Source organism: Lissotriton helveticus, chromosome 9 (genome assembly GCF_964261635.1).
Source record: "Lissotriton helveticus chromosome 9, aLisHel1.1, whole genome shotgun sequence".
In the NCBI taxonomy this organism is placed as follows: domain Eukaryota; kingdom Metazoa; phylum Chordata; class Amphibia; order Caudata; family Salamandridae; genus Lissotriton; species Lissotriton helveticus.
The window spans coordinates 1,048,840,903-1,048,859,294 of NC_136070.1; the positions used below are offsets into that span (position 1 = coordinate 1,048,840,903).

An 18,392-nucleotide genomic window follows, 5' to 3' on the forward strand; every position below is an offset into this window, starting at 1 on the left:
GCCAGTTACACTGTGGATTCTACCTAGCAACAGTTATTATTAGTCCTTCTTGAGAGTGTAGCGCATGCTCAGCAGAAGTAACAGTTGTTCCTTATTAGCATAGCCCTCCCATGTTCTAGAAATACTGTTAGCTCCACCCACTGATATATTTGGAAATGTCCTTACGTGGTTGCAACCTCTGTCTAAGCTGTAAGCTGAACCCCTTCCACTGTGTATAAAAGGGGTCATGTGCTTGTATTCAGTGTGCTACTCTGTACAATACTGTAGAAGTGTTGTGGAGGTTGTATCACCACCTTTAAAGGTTTATTAAACTATGTTTTTGTATTTCCAGTTTCCTTGCCAACTTCATTTGTAAGTCTAAGGACTTTGTACACAGAAGGGCGAACCCTTTCGGTACCTTTGGGCCTTGCTGAGGCCTGAACTCATCACAGGTATGATCAATCCTGCACAAAATGACCGTACGAGAAGTTTGTGTGGTTGTAACCTTCGTAGGAAAGAAAAAGAACGTTACAACCACACAAACTTCTTTTATGGTCTCATTATGCAGGATTTATCATATCTGTAAGCATCATGGTTCGTTTCAGTTTGATACACCTGCAGCTTCACTTCACCCACACTGCGCAGGAACAGCTGGAGACCAAGCAATCTAACCACACCATAGCAGGCTTCCTGCATGTGTTGGGGGCAATTGACTGCACACATGTACTACTTGTGCCCACTGCCGACACTGCACACAATCACCGCAACAGAAACCACACGCATTCCAAAAATGTGCAAGCAAAACTGGACCAACTGGACCTGTACACTAATGTTGACGCAAACTTCTCCGAAAGTGTGCATGATTCCTACATCTTTCGCAAGCATCCCAGCCCTGGTCCCCAGACCTGTCCACCGCCCAGTGATGACTGCCCAACCCTGCGCACCCAGACCTCAATGCTCACCAGCAGCCACCTGCGTGTCTCCAAGAGGGCCCATCGCGTGCCTGAGCAACCTCCACACCCATTCCTGGATTCAGTGGCACAGGCCCCCAGCGCATCCTTCTGCACCGCTCCGAGGAGTAATGTCTTGTAAGCCAGCTGCCTTTGGCGTACACATGGTCCAGCCCAAGTCAAATCGGGTCTTGATTGCCAGGATGGTGTATTAAGGCCTACGCATCATCGCAGGCTGCAGACCTGCTCAGCTCTGGTGGCACTAACTGAGTGCAGCTCAAGTCTTCACCACGGGCGGGAGGCCAGTGTCGGTCAAAATGCCTAGGCTGCAACCAACTCTGTGCACCTCAAGTCATTGTCACGTTGCAGGAGCCCAGTGTCGGCCAAAGTGCCACGGCTGCCACCAACTCTGTGTACCTCAAGTAATCTGTACTCAAAAGAAAGGGATAACGGGGCTATTTCCACTCACAAGGAGTGGGAGGGCAAGCACGAACAGGTGCCACTGTTCATAAGTCAAGCAAGGTGTGTTGTGCTGTTCTTGAGGTGAGATGAGTCAAACAGGTCAAGTGAAAGCTAGAAAAACTATGTCTCAAAGAGATCTACAGTTGGGCATCCATTAGTTGGATTTTAATGCCCTCACTCACCCTTTCAGGTGTCATGCTTCATCATATGGGATGCTCCTCATTGGGTTGGCGGTGCAATACCCAACGGGCTCACCTCAAAGAGGGGCACTTTTATCGGAGATCTTTTATCCAACAGCCATATGGTGAAGTGCGGGTGTGGGGCCAGAAGGGTGTAGATGTGAAAGTGTGTTAAAAATAGGGCTAGGAGTACCTGTACTAGATAATTTTTATTCTGGGGGTCTCCTACCCTAGTTAAAAACTGTGAAACTGGCACTTATTGGAGTGTAATGTCTCCTATTTGTGTGTCAGTTAGTGAAAATATCCGTCAACATGTTTCTCGCGTTAGTGTCAATTAACTCGCGATTCTTCAGGACCATGAAATCTGGAACTATTTACACAATAAAAAGATTTATCAAACGCACAGTAGAAAAAGTGTCTAGTGTGTTAATATACCTGGGAAGATCTGTATTGGAGAGACAAGGATGCATACATTTGAGGTATAAACTTGGATAAACAATATACGTAAATGCCTTTTGGTGACTTCAAACACAGCTAATTATAACAAGTGGTGGGCGCATTCGCGCTAGAGGACAATAAAATCAATAAAAGCAAGGTGGTGGGTACCCACAGTGAGCTATGGTGGTAGTATGCCCCTGTGGAGACTCCAAGAAAGCAGCAGAAAAGCATTTTGTGGACTCACTTAAATGTGTCAAGTATCCAGGCTTCAACACATCAGGCATATACTTCCATGTATGTTGGACTACACATAGAGGGATGAAATGCAGAGCAGTAAAAACCGTATACTGGACAAACAGCTTGCGTAGATTGTTACCTACTGTAACATTCATGCACCTGTTGGTCGTGTATTAAGTGGTGATAGGTATGACGTCATGGGCTTATATGTCGTGTTTCCACCAGGCCCATGTAGTACTTTAGAAAAAGATCAACTGTTAGGTTCACTCTAAAGCACTTTACATGATGCAGCTCGTGTTTTGACTGCATTGAGAAGATGACCCTAAGGGGGTATTTTGCTGGGCACAAAGGCCCAGATGTAGGTAAAAAATATTTACCGATTCTTAATTACCGAATTTTACCGATTCGGTAATTAAGAATAGGTAAATATGAAGGGTGGACATGTAGGTCCATCCAGATGTGCATTTTACCGATTCGGTAAAATTCGGTATTTACCGATTCGGTAAATACCGACCGGTAATGCTCCATTCATTCCTATGGGCTTTGAAGCCCATAGGAATGAATGGGGCATTACCGGTCGGTATTTACCGAATCCGTAAATACCGATTTTGACAAGGGTGCAGGGGGTGTCACTTTGACACCCTCTAGCACCCCCAAAAAAGGGTCGGGCCATATGGCAGGCATACCTGCCCTAAGGGCAGGTCTGCCTGTCATATGGCACAGGTGTGCATGCACACATGTGCATGCACACCTGAATCGGTATTTCACCATCAAATTGAATTTGATGGTAAAATACCGATTTCTTAGGCCTTGTGGGACTCATAAGAGTCCCACCTACATATCAATTTTAACGAATCTGTAAAAATACCGGTCGGTAAATATACCGACCGGTATATTTACAGAATCGGTAAAATTACCGATCGGTAAATTTACCGAATGGTAAATTTACCGATTCTGCCCCCTACATCTCAAAATCCTTTTACCGGTCGGTAACGGCCAAATTCGGCCGTTACCGACCGGTAAAACCCTACCTACATCTGGCCCTAGGTCATATATATACAACGTTCACCGGTATTATAATAGGTACACTTCCACTGTTTGCTATGGCTCATTAGCATGGAACACAAGATTGACCCTGAAGATGTATTTGTTAAGCATAAAGCTTCTAAACTCTCACTACAGTGCCCCAAATGGATAAAAGATCTCTGATAAAGTGCCCTTCTTTGAGGTGAGCCCGTTGGGTATTGCACCGCCGACCCAACAAGAAGCAGCCCATATGATGAAGCATGACACCTGAAAAGATGTGTGAGGGCATTAAAATCCAACTAATGGATGCCCAACTGTAGATCTCTTTGAGACTCGGTTGTTTCAAGCCTTTGCTTGACCCGTTTGACTCATCTCACCTGAGGAACAGCACAACACACCTTGCTTGACCTACCTCAAGTCATCGCCACATTGCGTGAGGCACGTGTCGGCCAAAGTGCCTCGGCTGCCACCAACTCTGTGCACCTCAAGTCATGGGCCCTTTATGATTGAATATCGTGGTGCGGACACCATCATGTCACCTCCAGCAGTGAGGAATGTGATGTGGTAGGCCCCTAGGCCCTCATGCATAAACAATAACCACACGGATACACCCAGATAGAGAGTGGAAATGGCATTGAGCACGTACACCCGGCCCTTTTTATTGGCAGGGTCACATATCCTGTGCTGGATGGGTGTGGTGAGGGTGTCAACCAGCCCTGAGGGAGTGGCTGTGGCATGCTGACAACTAGAACTGAAATCAGCAGATCACTACATGGAAGACCTGGGACATGTAGCATTGTTGTTTCCTCCCTGTAAGCCTAAGCGGAGTGGGCCGGCTGAAATCTGCATCCTTCACAACTTTACCAATATGGAGGTTTGAATCTGCGCACCCACTGAGATAGGTACACGATGGGTGCGCGACTTCACTTCTTTCTCAAAAAAATAAAATATTTATATTAATATTTAAGAAAACAGAAGACATTATATTATTTTAATGACAAAAAAATTACAAAAACTATTTTTGGGATTTTAAAATTACAACTTATTACTAAAAAAAAATCTAAAATACTGAAAAAAACATAGGTTTAATGAACATTATAATTCGAAATTAGCATATAAAAAAACTTTGAAATTCACTGAAAAAACCATAGGTTTCAAGCACATTATAGTTAGCTGAACATTTCACTCGTACAAAACCAGTTAAATTCGGCTGTTATAGTTAGCTGAGCCAACTATAACTCGTGCCCCCGCAATGCACTGCTGATGACGTCACATGTTACATCATTCATGACATTGTCAGTGACATCACTGATGACATCATCCACGTCATAATCTAATACACCGGCTTATACCCTAATATAACCTTTCATACACCCACTCTAAAATACAGACTACCATGTTCGAAAATATAGACACACAAATACCAGTTACTACATACCCACTCACTGATTCCTAGGTCTACACACACATCCACTCATTCACCCATACAGTCACTCATACATGCAGTCACTCATCAATACACACTCATACACCTATACAGACACTCACACACGGCCACTCATCCATAGAGTTATTCACACATCTAGTCAGTCATGCAAAGAATCAATCACACTCCCATTTACTCACCTATACAGTTATGCACATACCACCTCACTTATTCATACAGATACTAACAGATACTTACTCTCTTAAACAATCACTGATACAAGCACATCCATACAGCCACTCTCACAATCAATCAATCTCACATATAGTCCTTTATATACTCCAACACTCACATATACTGCCTTTCACACGCATAGTTATTCACACATGTACCACTGAGACATCCATTCGCTCCCCAACACACCCATACACACACTCACCCACCCATACAGCCCTTCACACATGCAGTCTTGAACCCATATACCCACTGAATGTCAGAATGCTCACTGGACTCATCCGACCAACCACAGGAGCAGATGCCTGATCCCAATTCCCCTCAATGAATGAGAGCCCAGACTGCATTTCAAAACCTGGACTACACGTGCAACAGGGGGAAAGGGGTAGTGGAGAAAAAGAGAGTCCGCCTCCAGATCCAGTGATCGTCTGCTACTTCTCAGTCAATTTTTAGTTCAGTTCTTCGGTTAATGATTGAGAAATAACAGGACCTAAACACATTTAAATACCAAAATTAGAATAATGCCTTTCAATAATATGAGTTTCAATAAACATAGAATTCCTAGAACCTTCGCACCCACACACACCTGGACCCCAAGGATGACTAGCTTATCTCTATTGTTTGGCCAGGCTCAACATTTGATTCTCAAAATATTAAAGGTGGTTCTGATGAAGAAATTGAATTATTGTCTAAGACTAGAAGACAAGATAGTCTTTTCTGACGCACAGTCTAGGTGATTCTAGTCTTGTAGGATTAGAACATAGAATTTCCAAGTGAACCAAAAGGAACGCTCTTACTATGAAAACTGGGGGTTTCTCCTCAGGAAACTTCTCTTCCAACGAATGATGTTGAAGAAAGCTCATATGGGTGTCCGAAGACTTTGTGACTGGAATTCTTCACTTCAAACTAGAATACGCGAGAAACACTACTCTCAAAAAAGGAGAAGGTTCCTAGTGTACACACTAACCAAGAAAAGGGGGGTACTACGAGAGGGCAAGGCTGACGAAAAATTCTCCTCAGAGCGAGCGCCTGACAGAGACACTCTTCACTTGCTTAGGAATTCAGTTGAAGTGGGTGGTTCCCAGAGCACGAGCGCTGAAAGGTACACTCCGTATTGAGGCAAGGCAACAACTAGAGCGCTGAAGATGAGGTCGATGGTGGCCGCCATCTTGGGGTGCTGAATTCTTGGCGTGGATCACTCAGTCTCTTTAATAACCAAGCAGAATGAAGGCATCGCCAATACCAGTGGAGATATTGGGCAAATGGATCTTCTTGTTTCTAGGACAGCTCCTCAAGATACAAGAGATGGAGTTCCTGACAGTGAATCACCCACTCACACATTTCTGCACAGAGTCACACACTCCCCACCCACCCACACATACACTCAGGCACCCGTACAGATACTCAGACAACCAATCAATAACCCATATAGACACTCATGTGGCTACTCACCAACCCATGCTGCCACTTACACACCAACTAACAGACTGATACAGATATTCCCACAGTTTAGTCACTAACCCATGAATTCAGTAAGACACGTTTAATCACTCACTTACACAGTCAGTCACGCATCTACTAAATCATCCATTCAGACACTCATACACCCACTAATTCTTCAAACAATTTGGCATATATATAAAACATATTTAAACTTTATAGAAACACACAATCACTGAATGATTCTTCAGTTATGTAATATATGACATCATCAGCAATGCATTGCGGTGGTGCGAGTAATAGTTTTCTCAGTTATTTAAGTTGATTTGAAGGGCCATAGAATTGTCCCTTCTTCTGCAGCTTTCTTATTACCAGTTTGTCAAGTTGGAAGGAAAACAACGTATCTTCTTGAGTAGGCAAAGGAAGAACCAAAGACTTCTGGGGCTGTTCCAGTTTCCATACCTTCAACCAGAGAATGCGCCAAGCTGCAATAGACATGCCTCAACTGAGAAATCCAGCAAGAACTGTGAAACAAGTTCCATGTTCACCAAGATCTCTGTTGGATCCCTTTGTTCTTGAAGACAATCATAAAGCAGTTGAAAATCCTTCAAGAGGGTTTGAATTACATAAGCTGCATAGGTTGCAGCTCATTAAGAAGAAATTGACGCTGGATATGACTTTTTGATAGAACCCTCTATCTGTGGCATCTGATAAAGAGGTCTCCTTCGATGGTAAGGATTAAGATAAAGATATGCAGGCCAAAATAGTGTTGACATTTTCGACTTGTGGGGATGGGTTCTCAAAGTCATCCAAAGCATAATTTCTGTTAATGGAAACAAGGGTAACTGGATTTATCTATCTCCTTCTATTCCTTATGAAAAAGAGATTCAATCACCTCATGCAAAGGAAGTTCATTTGGTGCTGGGGTGTTATATTGTGAAAAGAATTCACTTTTGGTGAAAGGCTAAGAGTCATCCTCATTATCAGTAAGCATCTTCTGATGCTTAGCAGCTGGTTTGGCTAAGGCAGAAAAAAACTGCCTCATCAATTAAGGCCTGTAAGACCTAGAAACTATGACTAGCTCTTCATCCCCAGCTGGAAGATGATGAGACATACTGGGTCCTTGCTCCATCTCAACTAACAATGAATAAGTGCTAGAAGCAGCCTCTTCCTTTTTTATAAAGGTTGCCTATCAACTCCAGTCACAAGACCATAGCAGCTAAAGCCCCCTGTTGTGCATGCCTGCTGTGTAGCACTGCTTATCGCCGTTGGTGCATGTGCCAGTGACCAGTACAGCGTATAAATTGCCTCAGCAACAGGTCCGTGTCCAAGCTTTGGGAGGGAGGGGTGCAGTACAGAATACTGATAAATGTCTGTGTGTGAAAAAGGCAGCTTTCTTGATACAGGTGCACATCACAAAATTGTCCTGGCAAATTGCCTTACAAAACAAAACCTCGCTATACATCCTGTGAACTAGCCTGTACCCCACCCCTACGGTACCCCCAACATAGCCACCCTGCAGCTAACTCCTTACCTGTATTGCATTTCAAAACGTTCTACTTTCTGTTCCCCCTACATCTTATGACAATATGTATGAACCTGTAAGTAACCACATGTCCTAAACTGGACCTTAAACTGCCTGCTACCCTCCCTTTGCACATGGCTCCAAAACTGGCAATGCCAACCAACTTCTGCCAACTCCTTGCAAACCTTCCTTGTACCTGCAATCCAAACAAGGGGGGGTAGGGACCCAGCCCCCCTTTTTTGCCCCCACCTATTGTTTGATGGATGATCTGCTGGTCTACCATCTGACATTCAAAGCCTTGGCCAACACTTGTCTGATCTCCAACAAATATGAATTCATTCGCATCTGAGACAAATATACCCCTCCCTCCCTAAAGAAAAGTCTGTAGTCCCACATTTAATGTCTGAGTGATAAATTCAACCAAAACCGATCTTCCTACAAAAATACAACATCTCCCTATTCAGTTTCCTCCTGGCACTTTCTATTGCCGCCGGCTTGCACTCCCCTCTCCAAGACTGCTGCGGTACAAACTCGGTCCATAAAACATAACACCCTGCCCACTGTTCTTTTATCTCCAACAAGTCCCACTAAATAGTTCTCAACAACACAATCACTTTCTCTCTCATCAAGTCATTCTCCCTGAGGTGAAGAAGCAATACATCTGGGCATGAAAAAGGACCCTCCAGAGCTTCCCCCTTTCACCTCCAGGTAACCCAAAAGAGATGGTCATTGAAACCCAAATCAGACCCCACACAACCCTGGCTTGCCTGGATAGCTGCCCACTTAATGAAGGAGTGGCCCACCACCTAGATATCTAATTTCTTGGCCGCTGGCCCCGCGACTGCACCTGGAAGGAAACAGACACGCAGTAAGCAATTCACCATGCAGCACCCACAGCACGTCCCTCGTCCTCCAGCGTCCTCACATAGCACCTACAGCATTTGATGACCAGCGGCTGAGCTGCATCAGGGCCGGACTGGCTACCGGGCAGTTTAGAAAGATGCCGAGCTGGGGGGTGATTTCGTTCATGGAGACCTGCGTGTGCTAAACGAAATTCGTTTTGCATTAATTATTTCGAAGCACACGCAGGTCTCCATGAACGAAATCAGCCCCCACCGCTGTGAAATCAGCCAGCAGCTCGGCAGCTTTCTAAACTACCCAGTAGCCAGTCCGGCCCTGAGCTGCATGATATCTTCGTGTGCCAAACCCCCATTTCCAGCTTTTGACACTGCTCCTATGCAGAAAGAGTGTGTGCTGTACTCTGTTGCTTGCACTCCCAGCTGAACCAATGCCTTTTGCAGCAATCCTAATAACTGACAGGCCATCACTTTGCCACCTGGCAGGTGCCCAAAGACAAATCCAAAGTCTGCATTACAACAAGCTGTCCAGCGCTCTCCCCATGCCACTGGACATGGGCCAGATGAACCCACTGAGTTCAGGTAGGTCGCTCCCCCATGCCACACAGTGCCACCTGTGTGCACGTGTCCCCCCGCTCCCTGCCACTACCCTAGGCTCTTAGCCCCACTGCTTGAGGTGTGTCATATTTTTACTTGTTATTCATTGCCCACTGTTTTTTGCTTTTTACTTGTTATTCATTGTGTGCTGTTCTCTCCTATTGCCCCCTTGTGGTCTCTCTGTCCCACTTGCCTTCTGTGCCCCTCACCTGCCCCGGCTGGTACCCTTTAGCTTTTGCCCCCATTTCTCGCCTGTTTTTTCCTGCCGCTGCGACCCTTGCAGTTGCAGCCCCATCCCCCTGCTTGCCCATTCACCCTCCCGCCTCTTAGCTGCTCCTCCTTCCCATCTCCCCTTTAATGGCGCCCGCTGCACAGTGAGGAGAGCAACCCTTGACCCTGATTCAGGTAGGTCGCTTCCCCACGCTGTAGGAAGGTGGATACCTGACTATGGTTACCCCAGATTTTTTGCCTTGTGTTTAGCTGGTTTTCGACTTAGTTGGCCTGGGTTCCTGCTAATCAGGGCCCCAGGCTATCTGCTCTCTCTGTAAAATGGACTCCATGTACCTTAGGTACATCACCAATTGGATGTTGGGTCACTCTTATGAGTCCCTGTACAGTGTACCATAGGTACCCAGGGCATTGGTGCACCCAAGGCCTACCAGGGGCTGCAGCATATCTTTTGCCACCCCTGGCTGGCCATCCAAACTGACACAACTGGCTGATCACTCAGCTGGGGCAAGGTCGTGTAATCACCCCTTGCTTAGGTATAGTATTCCTATGCCTACCATTATATATAGACACATATGCACATATAAGTCACTCCTATGGCAGGCCTTAACAATCCTGAAGGCAGAGTGCTTGATTTTATGTGAGATGGTGCTCTAGCATGAGCTTAGCCTGTCTGAAGCTTTCAGAACCATGTCCTTATAGCTGTTCTATGATATTGCCATACCATATACTCTTAAGTGCATTATAATCCTCACGGTTGAATGCTAACTTTGGTTTGGCTTTATCAAAACATGTCCTTTAAGGTGTCATACCCTTTGGAATACTACTCCCTCGCCAGTTCTGGTGACGGGGGAAGCATTCCACCACTCTAGAGGGAGAAGACATGTTGTTCCGACTAATCCCGGTTAAAGTTAACCAGAGCCTCAGCATCACAAAATGGATGCTGCTGCCACAGACACAAGTCTGACCTCCTGCTGCTGGGAGTCCTTCCAGCGAGGGAGGCTTGGACAATAGGTTTCCTGTCTTGGGAGGTGCGAGCACCACCCCAGACAGGCTATAGTGTATTGGGGAAGGGAGGACTGAATGAAATGAGACACTGCCTGGGGCCCACTGCCTGGGGTACTTCAGCCCCAGCTCTGGCATGAAACTGGACAAAGGGAAAGGGGTGTAACCACCCCTTCCTGGGTCCCACCCATAGGAGGGACCTAGCAGGTAAGCCAGCCCCTAAATTTGGTATATAGGTAGGAGCTGAGTCCCAAGACTTTAGATTGTATCCTGACTGAAACATGAAACGCAACTCTGGACCTTCGACATTCTACTCGACATAGAAGACTGAAGAATCTCCCTTGTGGTCAAGGAGTGACCACCCTGCACAAGCAGGCACCATCAAGCGATCAACGGTTTGCTTTGTCGACTCTCCCACCAGAGCCTGAGCATAAAGCCTGACAAGACTTGGACTTCCAGACTTCCAACAGCCCGATCCACAGTCACAGCAGAGCTGAGACCCGTGGAGGAGATGAGAGATGTGGGACCGGCCATCTTGGAAAGCCAGCGAATTGCTTTCCGTGCAACTTCAGAGTCACCCTGGAAGTTGTGCATTGGGGATTGAGAAGCCCCAGCCCCGAGCACCAACTGCACCGAAGATCAGCCCCCCACACTCCACGAGTTCTGCATGGGGCCTTTCTGCATTTTCCTGCTCGATGCGTCTGTCTGGTCAATTGCCCGTTGGCTAGTGGCCTCTGTGACAACGAAACCTTAAATCTACACCACTGGTCTGGTTGCTCCAGACTGGCCCTTGCTTCCCTGAAAAGGAGAAGCCTATCAGACCTTGCTGGTCTGATCCAGAAGCCATATTTGATTCCTGCATGGGTTGCCTTTGTCAAGGCTTGTTGACTCCAATCCGGAAGCCAATACCGCCGATAGCGAGAGCCTTCGTGGGACAGTCCGTATCCAGCGCCTGGTTGTCGTCGACACCTCCTGGTCCACGTGGCTGCAGAGACAAGCTTCATGACCTCACCTGATTGCTTCGCGACATCGCCTGCTTTCTTTCTGGTTCCATCCTGGTCACTGGCTAGTGACCCAGACTCTGTCCCCTCTGCTTTCAGGTACTCTTCATCCTCGATCCGCCCTTGGATCCAACCGGACACTTCCCTCCTGGTCGCCTGCAGCATCTTTCTCCAAGGCTACATAGGAATCAGCGACGAAACCCGACACACTTTGACACCTATGCACCCGCTTCCTGTGGGTGAGGTAACGCGAGTACTTCGGTGCTGCTGTGGGTATTTACTATCCTATTGCCTATCTTTCAAGTAGCTTTCTCCTTGTCCATCCAGAAGTGACCTAAAAGAACTAGTTTCCATTTCTTTCGTTCCCATTCTAAATCTATGGTAACTCGTGTGTGTGTAAAGACACTGCACGCGCATCCCGTGGGACTCCTGCTCCCTATCCTTTGGTAGTACAGCGTAGCCCCAGCGATTCACCAGGCCCTAGGCTTTTCCTATGTTCGTGACGTGGTTCTTATACCACTATTTTAGTATATGGTTCGAAGTGCCCCTAGGGCATTACTGTATTTTGTGCAACTGTTTGTATTTTAATTGAGTATCCTGTTATGTGCTGGTGCCTCTGACCTCATAAAGAGTTCAGAGGATTGTGTTAGAAATAAATACATATATATTTTGATATACAACCTGTGTGGTGTCCTTTCACTTGGTATTAAATGGCTTACATATGGTAAAACAGCTGGCTTCACATGCCCTCTTGAGTTTAGCCTAAGACTGCTTTGTCCATGCTGCCACTAGGATAGCTGGTCTATAAGGTTGACTTTACAACCATCACCATAAGGGTTGTTTGGACTGGTGCAAGGTGCTCATTAGAATAATGAACATCATATACCAGGCCAACTTTTCACACACGCCACACAGTGCCACCTGTGTGCACGTGTCCCCCCACTTTCTACCACCGTCGTAGGCTCTTGGCCCCACTGCCTAAGTTGTGTCATCTTTTTACTTGTTATTCATTGCCCGCTGTTGTTGCTTTTTACTTCTTCTTCATTGTGTTCTACCCTCGCCCAAAGCACACATGCCGATCCCGCCGATACCGACGCCCGCAACCTCAGACGCTGGATCAACAACTGCACCAACACCCTCGCCCGATCAAGAAACCCTCCAACAGACACACCAACAAGAAAGCCAGCTGGTTCACTGCAGGCCTCCAAGCATACCTGCCGTACACTAGAGAAGAAATGGCACTATGAACAGACACTAGACAGCTATGCAGCCCACAAGAACGCCATCCGCAGACACCATCACCTCTTCAGATCCGCCAAAAGGACCTCCTTTAAAGACCGACTCAACAACAACGCGCACAATAGCAAAGAGCTCTTCAACATCATGAAGGCTTTTTCCAACCTAAGCTCCAACATCAACAACATCCCACCATCACAAGACCTGTGCGACACTCTCGCCACCTTCTTCCATCACAAGATCGCAGACATCCACTACAGCTTCAACAACCTGGCCACCCCAACAACAACCGACACGTCAGACCCCGCGGCCACCACACACATCGTTCCCCTACTCACCTGGACCCACATCAACGACAAAGACACAATCAAAATCATGAACACCATCCACCATGGCTCTCCGTCAGACCCATGCCCACTCCACATCTTCAACAAAGCTAGTGCTCCATCTCCGCAAGGCCATCAACATCTCCTTCGAGACCGCGACCTTCCCAGAGAGCTGGAAGCATGCCGAGATGAGCGCCTTACTGAAGAAACCCAAGGCGCATCCAAGGGACCTCAAGAACCTCCGGCCCATCTCCCTGCTTCGGTTCCCGGCGAAGGTCATGAAGAAGACCATCAACAGACAGCTGACCCACTACTTCAAGTAGAACAACATCCTGGACGCGTCCCAGTCCAGGTTCCGCAGCAACCACACTACGGAGACTGCCCTCATCGCCTGCCACCGATGACATCAGGGCCCTGCTGGACAACGGTGAAACCACGGCCCTCATCCTCCTGGACCTATCAGCCGCCTTTGACACTGTCTGCCACAGCACCCTACGCACACACCTCCATGACGCAGGAATCCAAGACAAGGCTCTGGAATGGACCACATCCTTCCTCTCCAGCAGAACACAGAGCATCTGCCTCCCCCCTTTCTGCTCCAAAGCCTCCGAGATCATATGTGGCATACCCCAAGTATCATCCCTCAGCCCGACACTATTCAACATCTACATGGCACCACTCACCCATGTCGACCGACTGCACAACCTCAACATCATCTCCTATGCCGACGACACCCAGCTGATCTTCTCCCTCACCAAGGACCCCCTCTCCACCAAAACCAACCTCCAGGAAGGAATGAAAGCAGTCACCGAGTGGATGAAGAACAGCTGTCTGAAGCTGAACTGGGACAAGACAGAGGTCCTCATCCTCAGCTCCACCCCTCAGCTTGGGACGACTCCTGGTGGCCGTCCGTAATGGGAGCAGCACCAATACCCACCGACCACGCACACAACCTGGGGTTCATCCTCGACTCAACACTCTCCATGAGCAAGCAAGTCAACGCCGTCTCGTCCTCCTGCTTCAACACCCTCTGCATGCTCCGCAAGATCTGCAGGTGGATCCCTACCGAAACAAGAATAATGGTCACCCAGGCCCTCATCAGCAGCAAGCTGGACTACGGAAACGCCCTCTACGCAGGAGCCTCAGCCAAACTCCTAAAACGTCTACAACGCATACAGAACGCCTCTGCTCACCTGATCTTTGACATCCCGAGCCACAGCCACATCACACCACACCTGAGAGACCTGCACTGGCTTCCCATCAACAAGAGGATCACCTTTAAGCTCCTCACCCACGCACACAAGGCACTCAGCAACACCGGACCGGCATACCTCTCCTTCTACACCCTGAACCGACAGCTCCGCTCCACCGACCTCGCCACCTTCCCCCGCTTCCGAAGAGTGACCACCAGCAGCAGATCGTTTTCCCACCTCGCTGCCAAGACCTGGAACACCCTCCCCATCATCCTACGGCAGACCTAGGATCTACTAACCTTTAGGAGGCTTCTCAAGACCTGGCTCTTCGAGCAGTCTAATATTTAGATATCTATCCCTCCTTTCTCCATCTCTTCAGTTTCTCTGTATTCGAGCAGTAACAGCACCCCTGCCCCACCAGCCCCTTGAGACCCTCACAGGTGAGTAGTGTGCTATACAAATGTACTGATTGATTGATTGATTGATATTCACCCTTTTCTCCTGTGCTTTCTGATAGGTTGTGCAGTGACTAAGTCATATCTCCCATCTTGCCTCTGCCCTGACAACATTGTCTCAGCTGATTCCACTCTTGCCTCTACCCCCCAACAATTCTGACACTCTAAAAGCACCATCAGTGTAGAGAATAAGCAAGTCTCTCCTGTGTACCTGCACACCTCAGGCAGTTGCTGCAACATGTTACCCAGTAGATTCCATGACAAGGGTTTCCTGGCCCCACCCATCTGTCCCTGCTCCCATGCCCAAAACTTCAGAATCCTCCGTCCCAGCTCACTTGCCGATGGAGGGTACCCCCATAAAAAGGTTCCCATAACGGCCAGTCCCGCAAACCACCCCACAGTCGTCACCTGCAACTAACCTTTTTCTTATAGGTCCAATATATATTGAATCGCATCCTTCATCTGTAAATGCCCTACCTCACAGCGCTGTACACTCAACGCTAGGAATTCCTTCCATGCATGCACATATGACCCGCGCATCGATTCTGCTAGAGACTCTATCACCAGTTGTACCATCCTGCATTGCCTACAGACCACAACTTCTCAAGAATGGTCATACAATCTCGGTATGCATCCTTGGCTCATGCACAGAATGTCCCCGATTGTGAACGAGACAAAACATTCACAATATCAATATAGCACACGTTGCGCCCTGAAACAGATGTCATGTCGCAAGTAGCTCAAAAGAAAAACCTGTAATAGCTTTATGACCTGCATGTCCCTAGTGGACTGTCTATTTACCACCTCCACTACTGACATATTGTCTATGCGAAATAGGACTTTCCTGTGTGCTAACTCTGCACCCCATTGGGTCCCTGCTACCACCAAAGGGAACAATTCGAAGAAGGCTATACTCCTGCCCTCATTGCTTCACTGTGCCAGCATGGCTCTGCACACCATCTACCCTCCCAGTAGAGTCCAAAACCATGCCCCATTGCTGTATCTGAAAAGATGTACACGTCCCATTATACTTCCTCCTGCCTTGCCAAACAAATCCAATTGAAAGCGGGCCGAAAGCTGCAGAATGTCCTCTCCACCCATGATACCCTGCATGAAAAATTGAGGTGACCTAACAAGACCTGAATCTCCCTTACTTTCCCCTTCTCCCTTCCCACCATGCACATTAGCAGTGACAGCATTTTCTCCTTTTTGTCCTGCCGTAATCTGGCTTCCATCCGCATGGAATCAATCTCAATACCCAAGAATTAGAACACTGTTTGAGGAACCACTGTTTTCTCTTGTGCCAACAGCATCTCTAGTTCACCCATGAGCTCTAGGAACCTTGTCAGTAGAGTATGGCCATCTGCTGAACCAGGTGCCCCCACTATAAAGAAATAATTTGAATAGTGGGTTACCAGCTGATGGTCTGTCTGCCCTATAAATAACCAATGTTACTAAATTGTTCACCGACCCACCCTCGGGCCAATATAAATGCTATTTCAAACAAAATTGGCAGCACAATCAGATCGGTCATTGGCCAATCACGAAAGGGCCCAGCTATCCTCCCCTCTCAGATCTCTTTACCCAATTTCTCCTGCACCGCATGTCTGAGCTCTTCAGCTGAATGCAAGTTGTCCACACATGACCATTTCCAAAGACCCTCTTACCCCAAACGAGAACCCCAGTGAAACCCTTTCCACAACAACTTTGCCTGTTTTGTCTTCCCGTAGACCCCTAGTCAGTACTCCAACCTCATGAGATTAACTGAAGTATGAGCCTTGTGCACCAGAGCCCTCTGCCCCCTCCCACTACGGGAACCTGAGAATTGCTGCTGATGCCTTCCTTGGCTTCTTCCGGATTGCTGCCACTGTCCTGTGCCTTAGCTGTGGTATGCACTCCCTGCCCCATAACAGTTGACTGGGGGTGTCACCCTGCATATTCTGAACACTCTTGGTGGAAATTTCAGTACTCTTGAATGCACTTTCCTTTATTAAAATCCCAGCAGATGCCCGTTGTCCCGTGTTGCACCTTGGGTGCCCCTCTCACCCCTCCCCAGGTGGGACATCTCTGAGGGGGCGGTACACTGTAGGAAGACCACTAGCTGTAAAGATGGTCTTTCTCAGTTTTGCAGCCCTCATGGTCTGCTGCCAGAAGATCAAGTCCAGTTCCCTCTATTTAGACTCTCAATCCCAAGCCAGCCGTGCCCTATATTCCTCATTGCATTGCGCCCGCGCAACTCCCCTGCCCATGGGTTGGGCTTTCTGCATCAAATCCATGTATTTGAACATGGCTACGCATCCCTCTGGATATTTCTTCCAGTAGAAACTGGAATAAATTAGAAATGCTACAGATCCATTTTCTATTGTTAAAGGTCCACTTGGCCATTTTGCCAACCTGTACTCCTCCTCTTTTGAACCCCCCTTAGAGCGTACCTCCCTGTGTAAATGTTTTAGCATCTCTACATACTCACCCTTACAAATGCACTCCTGTGTGGCTAACATTAGGAGAGCCCCCAATGGTTTAATCAATCCCATATAGGGTAACTTTTCTATCTTAAGCTCCTTGCTTTTGGGCCTCACCTTCTTCTCTCCCAAATCATTTGACCCCCCACTGGCCCTCCTTTTTGCTTGTGCCACTGTACGGACTGTGAGCTCTGTCCTGCTCATCAGTACCCACTCCCACATCTATCTCAAGTATTTTCATTTGCGCAGCCTTCCCCCTTCTGACAAACCTCGCTCTAAAATCCACACCTGGAAATTTGAACTTTGATGCATCTCCCATCTCCGTGTCCTTACCTGGAGCCAAGGTTTGTGCCCATGCCATTGGAGTCCACCTTGCCAGTGGTCTCTCCTCCTTTCCCCAACTATTTAACCATTTCTTGTGCTCCTGTAACATATTGGACAACTTATTAGCAGACCCCGTCCCCCCACGAAAGCCCAACTCCTCATGACGCAATTCCACTTATTCCATGCTCTCCTCGTCATAGTCCAATATTGTGACCCCTAGTGAGTCTTCCATATTACCCTAGCTTTGGCACCCCAGTTTTCTGTGCATGATCCAATCCAAAAGTCACAGCTGTAATGCGACTTGCAGCACCTGGGGGGGGCTGGATTAACCCATTCCTGCTGCTCCGTTGTCGCTACTTACCTGCTTGCTATTTCTTGTGGGCCGGAGGCCGTTCGAGACCTAACAGCCACTGGGGCCAAAGAGGTCATGCTGGACTTTCGACCATTGGTGGTGTCAGGTGAACCTCGATGTGCCCCAAGCCTCTGTTTATGGAGAGGCCCCGCACTCACCTCTTCTGACGAGGCCCTTGCTGCGTCCCATTTCCACAGTAGGGAGCACGCTACTATGGCTGCTGCCATACCTGCAGATGCCCAGTGCATTAGGCAGGCTGGGTGGCATCTGCCTCCCCTCCCAGCATGAGGTCCCACCTACTGGCATCCCTCAACAGCTTCATGACCTCAGCCATTCGGGCATCATTAAACAACATTCTCAAGTAAGTTGCTTGCTCTAATTTACTGAATTAGCTACAAAAACAAAAACAAATTACCTCACTGATATAACAGCTCCGGAAATTTTGAATAGCTAAGCTTCC

The 18,392-nt window shown here is 47.6% G+C and overlaps 1 long non-coding RNA gene across 1 annotated transcript in view; it reads right to left on the minus strand.

Annotated features, from left to right (window-relative positions):
• Positions 1-18,392, minus strand: part of LOC144783130 (uncharacterized) — a 303,707-nt gene that overhangs the window by 8,953 nt on the left and 276,362 nt on the right. The window lies entirely within an intron of this gene.